General features: G+C 37.7%; 1 protein-coding gene across 1 annotated transcript in view; it reads left to right on the top strand.

Moving 5' to 3' along the window:
• The first annotated feature begins 854 nt into the window (after positions 1-854).
• hpcal1 (hippocalcin-like 1) overlaps positions 855-8,529 on the top strand; it is a 16,909-nt gene continuing 9,234 nt past the window's right edge. The window contains exon 1 of the mRNA XM_014015692.1: positions 855-1,098. The gene's annotated coding sequence lies outside the window, so the exon portion shown is untranslated. The remainder of the gene's footprint in view (positions 1,099-8,529) is intronic.

The raw sequence follows: 8,529 nt of genomic DNA, 5'->3' as shown, positions 1-8,529 counted from the left end.
TGCTTTGTTTCCCCGATGTATAACTGGTCGCAGTCCTCCTGGCACTTAACAGCATATACAATATTGCTCTGTTTGTGCCGTGGCACCGGATCTTTGGGGTGAACCAGCCTAATGTTTTTGCCCACATTACCAAAATATCTCATGAAGTACTGGATGAAACTTGCAGAAAATAATCCCCGGATGTGTATTTACTGCTGATTAACAAAGAAGCAACCTAAAAAAAATAGACAAAAATTGGCTATAATTTAGTGAATTTTAAAGATATTGGCCTAAAATGTGGTGTTAGTAGCAGAGATCGATGAGCACTAACAAATTTTGCAAGATGTTAACAAATCAAAGACAATCAGAGAAAATTAAGAAAATAAAGCCTATGTGATCAGGGTTATTAAAGGTTATAATAAAATTGGGGGGTGGGGTGATTTTATTTTTAGTTTAAAACGGGTTTTAGCGCCTTTATGTTCTTTTTTTCACGATTGCCACTTAAATTTGAACAGGTTTATTTTAAATCTTGCTCTATTAATAGTCCTCAACGATATTTTCCACAGAAAAGAGGTGAAGTCTGTTTTCTCGAGCGGTGGAAGCGAGCGTGGACGAAACCATTCAGTAAGTGGGGGGGGATGTTGACGTGTAAACCAAAAACTATATTCGTTATAAAATACATTTTCAAATGCAAGATTATTTAATTAGACATTTGGACATAATATAAACGACCAGCTGAGGTTTACTGGCTAGAAAAGTGGATTTAATGGTTCTTTGAAAGACGAACGCCCCTTTCGGGGAGGAGTTGGTCGCGCCGGATGAAAACCGAGCTCTGAGCCACATCTTCCACTAAATGATAAAACCACTTCTCGCAGCACAAACCTCGCTTCAAAGGCGGTAATTGGCTCATTTGTGACAAAACATCGCCTTTTTTGGGTGTTTTATCTCTTGAACAAGGGGTCAAAGTCGCTAAAGTATCGATTTCCCCTCAGTTTTTCTCAGTTTCATCGCTGTAAGTTAAGTTTAACAGCCGCCGGACAACGTAAAGCTGGGGAAGTAGAGCTGGAATAAAAAGCGGACCTTTTCAACAGAAACACCTGCCAACGAGCCCTCACACAGGTATGTTCGTGCTTGTTTTAAATGGTTATATGTGTGTAACACTCAGTGTGTCCGCTCAGCTGCTCCTCAGGGCAGGAGGACGGTGTTTTAGGGACTACACCCATTACAGACTCGCCCTCATCAAAAATAAACAGCCTGAGAATATTTTACTGCACTTATTAAACTTAAAATACACTTTTTAAAAGCTGTGCAAGCTTTACTAGCTGCATAAACCGTGAATACAGCTGGTATAATTTTAATGAAAATAAGTGAAGACATAAGCCTAAGGGATAGTCAACATTAATATCACATTATTATTAATGCATATGACAGTGTCACAACTACAACTTAAAATCTCTTGTCCATTTTGAAAAGGATGCATGTTTATGTTATGTTTTTTCATGGTAATGAATTAATAAATTAATTGAGATCTTGATTTTGGAAGCTATAATATAAGAAAACAGCATCTTTTCCTCCCATAATAAAGAAAAAAAACTACACAAAGTACAAACTAAAATATAAATATTTTGTAGAGTGCATTGTAGTTTGGGATTTAAAAAGATTAAAGTAACCATATAATGTGTTTCCACTGGTTAAACCAAGCACAAATATGTTTCTAAATCAGAGGTTTTTATTATTTAAAGGGATGCATATGATGTGGATATTTTTGAGTTTTGGACTAAGTTCATGTTGATTAATGAAGGAGGATGAGTCAAATTTTAGGTCACTGCTTCTGGAAGTTTAATCCACATTCCTCCTGTGATTCTTGAGATATTTTGCTAACAGACAGAAGCACTTTTCTGTCACTTTTCTGTTTGTTTGACAAACTGCAGACTGATAAAGATGTTTCTGACCAACAGGAATATTTGCTTCTTCCTCTGGAGTCGTAATTGATCTCCTGCTACGTGCACGCCCTCAGAATGATGTTTCCTCTGCTTCATTTCATATGCTTAACTTTACTATCCTGTTGCCTTGACGACTGATGTGTCGGGGGACACATCCCTCCTGATGCGCTGGATGAGGTTGTTTTTTTTTTTTTTCCAATATGAGTTTAGAGCAGCGGTGCTGAAAGTGAGATTTTTTATGAGCTCATTTTCTCTTTGTTTTGTTCTGTACACCATGGACTGGCTCCTCAGTCGTTACTGGCAGAGACTCACAAATCCTGCAGGCTGCCGGGCCGCTCCGCTCCACAAAACACTGCTGTAAAATGGAAACAGACCATTTGTTTTAGAGCACTGAATAATATGTCTAGGATGAAACACAAAGAATACTTTCTCAGAGCATATATTTAAAGTCTTATGAAAGGCCGGCTTCAATTCAATTCACTTCAGTTTATTTATATAGCGCCAAGTTACAACAATTGTTGTGTCAGGGTGCTAAAAAAATCTAAAGAAGCAGCAGATGGCGCCGAATCTTCGCTTCATCACATTCTCCCATCCTGAGCAGCACATTGGTGACAGTGGAGAGGAAAAACTCCCTTTGAACAGGAAGAAACCTCCAGCAGAACCAGGCTCAGGACAGGCGTCCATCTGCCTCGACCGGCTGGGTTTGGGGTGGGGGACAGGAAAGAGGCACAGCCAAACACAGAAGAACTGGTCCAGACGTATTTTCCTCCTGAAGAGAAACAAAACAGGTTATTAATAGAATAAAAACAAACATGTAGAGAAGAGAGACTAAAGACAACAGCAGAGTGAGGACATGTGCTCAGTTGATCAGTCTGAGCCTACAGCAGCAGAACTGATTAACTATAATAACTAAGGAATAATTCAGGAAACCTAAGTCTAATTATATGATTTATCAAAAAGGAAAGTCTTCAGTCTAATCTTAAAAGCAGACAGAGTGTCAGCCTCACGGACAGAAACTGGAAGTTGGTTCCACAAGAGAGGAGCTTGATAACTGAAAGCTCTGCCTCCCATTCTACTTTTAGAAACTCCAGGAACCACAAGTAAACCTGCAGTCTGAGAGTGAAGTGCTTTGTTAGGAAACTATGGAACTGTAAGAAATACGTGTTTAATATCGGCTGAAGTCAGATTAAAACACAATAGTTAAATAAATTGATTTGTAAAAGGAATAAGGTCATACAACACCAGAATTCTGGATCWGAGTGAGGTTTATTTGTCACCGGACTGACAAGTGAAACCACACTGACTCAAATACAGGAAATGCATGTTTTTATACACGATTCTTCGATGCCTGAGTTCTCCCCCTACTGACCTACGACTGAATCACAGGCATTCAGACAAGGACCTCAATCTAATGTTTCAAAACGGTTCACTTATGTGTTATGATTCGGACATGTATCTACTCTATTTCAATTAACACATAATAGATCAGACATTATACAAATATTATAAAAAGGAAACCCTAAAACTCTGGTGTTGTTTTCTAACATCAGTACTAATCTATAATAACTATAAATTTCTTCAGAACAATAAGATGTTTAATATATGATGGAGCTTGGTTGTTAAGAGCTTTGTATGTTAGGAGTAATATTTTAAAATCAATTCTGAATTTGACAGGGAGCCAGTGGAGAGAAGCTAAAACTGGAGAAATATGATCTCTCCTTCCAACTCTCATTAAAACTCTAGCAGCAGCTTCTTAAATAGTTTTTTGGATGCCCAGATAATAAAAAAATTACAGTAATCCAGTCTAGACGCTTCACTACCTAATTTCTATTTTGTGTACATTTTTTTAAACAAGTCACTCTAAGTCTGAAAAACATCTTATCTACCAATAGTTAGAAAAATCGGACAAACTAAACTTAGATTTGGGGACGTTTTTAGCTGAAAAAAAAAATCCCCAGAGTCTTTAAGTGATAATAAAGCAAGTATAACACATCAAGTGCCAGTTTTAGCTCAGAAAATAAAAAAATACTGGTTTAAAGCCCCAAACTCTTTCGAATATGCCAAAAGCATTTAGGTTCACTTGCAGCTGTTCAGTAATATTAGTGAGCATAAAAACAGCATCAGACGGTCATTTTAAACTGGATTGGCTCTAAAAGTTAAATCAGCAAATTAAAAATCTTTATTTTTTCTAAAACTACAATGTATTTGCTGAACTTGAGGTTAGAAACATTTTCTTAAACCACAGAATTCATCTCGTTGGTTAAAAAAAGCACTTATTGTTGTGTAACATAAGTGCATGAAATGGGTACAAATGTATCTAAATATACTCGCTCTTGATCTCTCCCTTTTCTAACCTTTTTTTTATTTTTTACACATCTTCCTTGCTGTGAACAAAGTAATCAGCATCTGGGTAAAATTAGCTTTTTCTTTTTATTGTGACACATCTACACAGGAAATGAGACGAGTCTAAAAATGGGAAATGGGAATGAAAATGATGAGAACAACCACGTGGAGGGAGGATACGTGCCTCGCCAGGGCGAAAGCGAAACAGTCTCATTAAGGACCCGATGGACGCTGGTCCATGCAGACCAGGGACGCCTGTGGGGGGTTGGGGACGCGGCCTGAGACTGTTGCTGTGTAATTGAGAAGCGTTGCAAACAGTGAATGTGGAATGGCGGTCTCCGGGGGGCTGCTGTGTATCAGGGAATGGTCAAAGGCTGATCGTAAATGTAACTCTGCAATCTGAGTTTTCCATGACAAGGAGAGCAGGACTCCGTCTGCAGAGGAGGTCACCAGGAGGTTGTGTTTATCTCCAGCTGCCGATTGCAAAGGCGGAGCCATGAGCNGCTTTTTCATCTGTACCGACAAAATAAACTTCATGATTCACGAGAGCAGTGATTCCCAACCAGGGGTACGTGGTACATGGAAAAATTTCCCAGGTTTGTAAAAAAATAAAATAAATAAAAATAGGACTGAGATATGTAGGGTCCTTTGATTTCCACAATGTGGAAAATACAAACGAAAATTGACAACACAAAATGGAATCCAGTATAAAACCGGAATCTCACGAAATTTGTTGTATTTGATGTATTTTGCTTTCTGTACCTGATTTATTTATTTAATTACTTATTCACTCCCAAGGCAAAGTATTTATCTTTATGTTTAATTTGAGTTGAAATGAATAAAAGGCCTGAGAATTAAACCTTCTAGGGCAGAGGAGCCCAAAGTGGGGCCCGCGGGCCAAAATTGGCCCGCCAAGTCATTTGGTTTGGCCCACCAGCAGTTGTCCTGGCTACTAGGTTGTATTTACCTGTTTAATGTAGAAACACTATTTCCACTTAGTCATTCCAACTATTGGTCCAACTATATAAAGAGCTGTAGGGCTTACAGTCTTAACTCACGGCACTTATTTTATCATAGAATTATATAAAAATTAAACATACAAGTAACTACAAAAGACATTTAGATTAGATTTAAGCACATATCTAGATTTGCATACTAAGACCCCAAATACACAAATTTTAATTTATGAAAAGCGCCATGAGCCTTTGGTGCTCGAGTGTACAATATGTCAAATTTTCTGCATGTCCATTGGCTAACAAAAAAATAACAAACAAAAAATGTGGGCCACCATATTGACTGCTATCTTAATCACAAAAAATAAAACAACTTTACTTAAAAAGTATTTGCATTTAATCTATTATATTATTGCATTTGGCCCGCAGCCTTCAGATCCATTTACATTTTGGCCCTGCCAGGGAAAATGTTTGGGCACCCCTGTTCTAGGGTTAAATAAATAATTTCCATTTAATAATCAGTTGTACATTATAGTTTTGGAGAGTCATCATTACGTTTGACAGAGGGGGTACTAGTGGTATGATAAAATGGCTCAGTGGGTACACAAGACTGAAAAGGTTGAGAACCCCTGCACTAGAAGAACTTTAACGAAACCTTCTGGACATACATCTAAACTTGAATCAAGATGGCGTCATATCAAAGCAGTCTGTTTGTAACTTGGTAAATTTTACAGATACTGAGCTAAAATTCAGCTTAGCAGTAGCCGAATCTGAACCACAACTTATACTCTGAGCACTATCTGATCTGTGTTTAAAACTTAGACATTAACTGTTAGAATCAACTCTTTGTTATTAAAATAACTCCTGAAATACTGAACAGATTATATTCAACCTTTCAGAGTATTCATGGGATGTACATGGGGCTGGGCGATGTGGTTGAACAATGTATTAAATAGGGGTGAAAGAAAATATCGATACACTGAAATATCGCAATATTTCATTTCCCGATACTGTATCGATATTCTAAGGCCCTGTATCGATTTTTTTATTGAGGTTTAAAATGTCAACTTTCCTGCCAGCCGTTCATTTTATGTTGTAGTTCAGCCTCTGACCACTAGTTGGCAGCAGTGAGCCAGCCATTTGGCTCCTCTACCTCTTGAGGTAGAGGCTATTGTTAAGTGTTGGGTGACCATATTGTAAATTAATATTAAAAACTAAAAGCTGCAAAAAATATATTTTCAAACTATTTATTGGCAAATTTAGTCTAATAATTGAAAACATGGATGAAATAAGAAACATGAAACAACTAAAATAAAATACATTCAAAGCAGAACAAAAAGTATGTCTATGTAATATTAGAATTTTCTGAGACAATGATTTTTGGTTTTTTTATTTTTTCCCAGTAAGAGGTTTTTATTTAATAGAAGTTTTGGACAAAAGAACTCGCAATACATCACAATATATCGCCTTGCTTACAGTATCGCAATATATCGGGATATATCGTATCGTCACCCCTCTGTCATGATATGTATCGTATCGCCAAATTCTTGCCAATACACAGCCCTAGTATTAAAGCGTTTCATATGAGTCGACATCAATAATTATTGATGAGTTTTTGTGTTTTACCTTTTTGAAATAAAGAACAGGAAGAAAAAAGTTTGATTATTCCTGCCAAACTGTTGACATGACCTTTCCTCTCTTATCCACAGTTTCCTCTCGAGCCGTTGCGCTCGTTTCCCGCTCTCGCTCCACGTCGCTCTGAGGCGCGGTGGTGAAACGTGAAACTGCACGTGTGTCGCTCAAACAGGCCGCTGCTAGCTAGCCAAAGAGCGAGTTAGCTGGGCCGTGAGATGTTGAGCAGCTGAAGCCTTTCCTCTGCCTACATCCCCCAGAATGCCGTGCGAGTATATATCCGCAAATTTTACAGATGAGCTCAAATTTAACAAAGTCGTAGCTGAGAGTCCTTCACAACACAACGTGCTAATCGATCACGTAAGCAATCCCACATGATCGGATTCGTTTTAAGGTTTGACCAAAACAACTATAATGTTATTGCTTTTCAACACGTTATTCGAAAATAGCATGAAAAGCAGCTGTGATACACATTCGTATTTATAACCAGCTGTTCTTCACTGCAAATTGTAACATTTTCAATCGAAATAAAATGTTTTTTTTCCAAGTACCTGAATTGTTTCTGATTATACGGCATGAAAATCCTGTGATTTCTTCATAGAAGAGCAAACTCCATACATCATTTTATGAGCACATATGGTGCAACTTAGTTTTAATTATGTGCTGAGGGAAATAAGAGTCTCTGCAGGAGGTAGGGAAACTGAGCCAGGACTTACAAGAATCCATTAATCCCCCTGCTACTGTACACTCTTTTTCACTGACTGTTTCCTCTGGGAAGTTTGTTTTTAATTTAGCTTCAGAGCTCCCTAAAATATCAGCGCTACACTTCATTTTTTATTTTTTTTCCTAGCGTGGACTCTGCTGAGATTCATGCTGTGTTGTGTGTTAGATAGGATAAATAGCAGCGTCCATATTTACGTCTGTTTCTGCTCAGCCTGACGACCGACCGGTCCTGGAAAAGTCCATGTGACCCAGAGCCGAGGAGCCGCTGCCGCTTCCTCATCCTGTTAAACGTTAAAAAGGAAGTGCTTTGGTTGGGCCGAGAAGGCCGTGGGTTATTTATAACACGGCACCAGTTAAAACAGAATCACAGGAAATGATATTGCACTTTCAAATTAGGAATCAATCCTTATTTGAGTTGCACATTCTGTTGTGACAGCGTCTGAACTGAAAGACAAAGACTTCGACTCTGTTTTAAACAAATGTTTACAGTTAACTGTTCGGCCGAACGGGACAGGAAGTGGACATTTGTGGTTTTAACGAGACAAAAATGGAAAGATGGCCAATGAAGATTGAAATAAATACATGGTTAAAATTATTTATTTATTTGGATCCCCATTAGGCATTGCCGTAACAATGGCTACTCTTCCTGGGGTCCTTAAAAAAGGCAAAACAAACATTACAAAAACAATTACAATTACATGCACTTAATATAACATTAGTAACAAAGTATATCAATTCACAAATGTGCAATTATAACACCTTACATGACAAAATAATTAAACAATGCTCTTTTAAAAGCTCTAACATTTGTTGAATTTAAAAATGATGAAGGAAGGGAATACCATGTTCTCATTCCTCTAAAAATAACATTTTGTCCAGCATTCCTGTTGCATTGTGGAAGAATAAAACAACCTTTTAAAGCATGTCTAGTATTGAATATGTGTACAGTGTGGCTA

This window comes from Austrofundulus limnaeus, unplaced genomic scaffold, assembly GCF_001266775.1.
Source record: "Austrofundulus limnaeus strain Quisiro unplaced genomic scaffold, Austrofundulus_limnaeus-1.0 Scaffold133, whole genome shotgun sequence".
Taxonomy (NCBI): domain Eukaryota; kingdom Metazoa; phylum Chordata; class Actinopteri; order Cyprinodontiformes; family Rivulidae; genus Austrofundulus; species Austrofundulus limnaeus.
The sequence above is the reverse complement of the archived record's forward strand: the minus strand, read 5'-3'. Positions and strand labels throughout refer to the sequence as shown.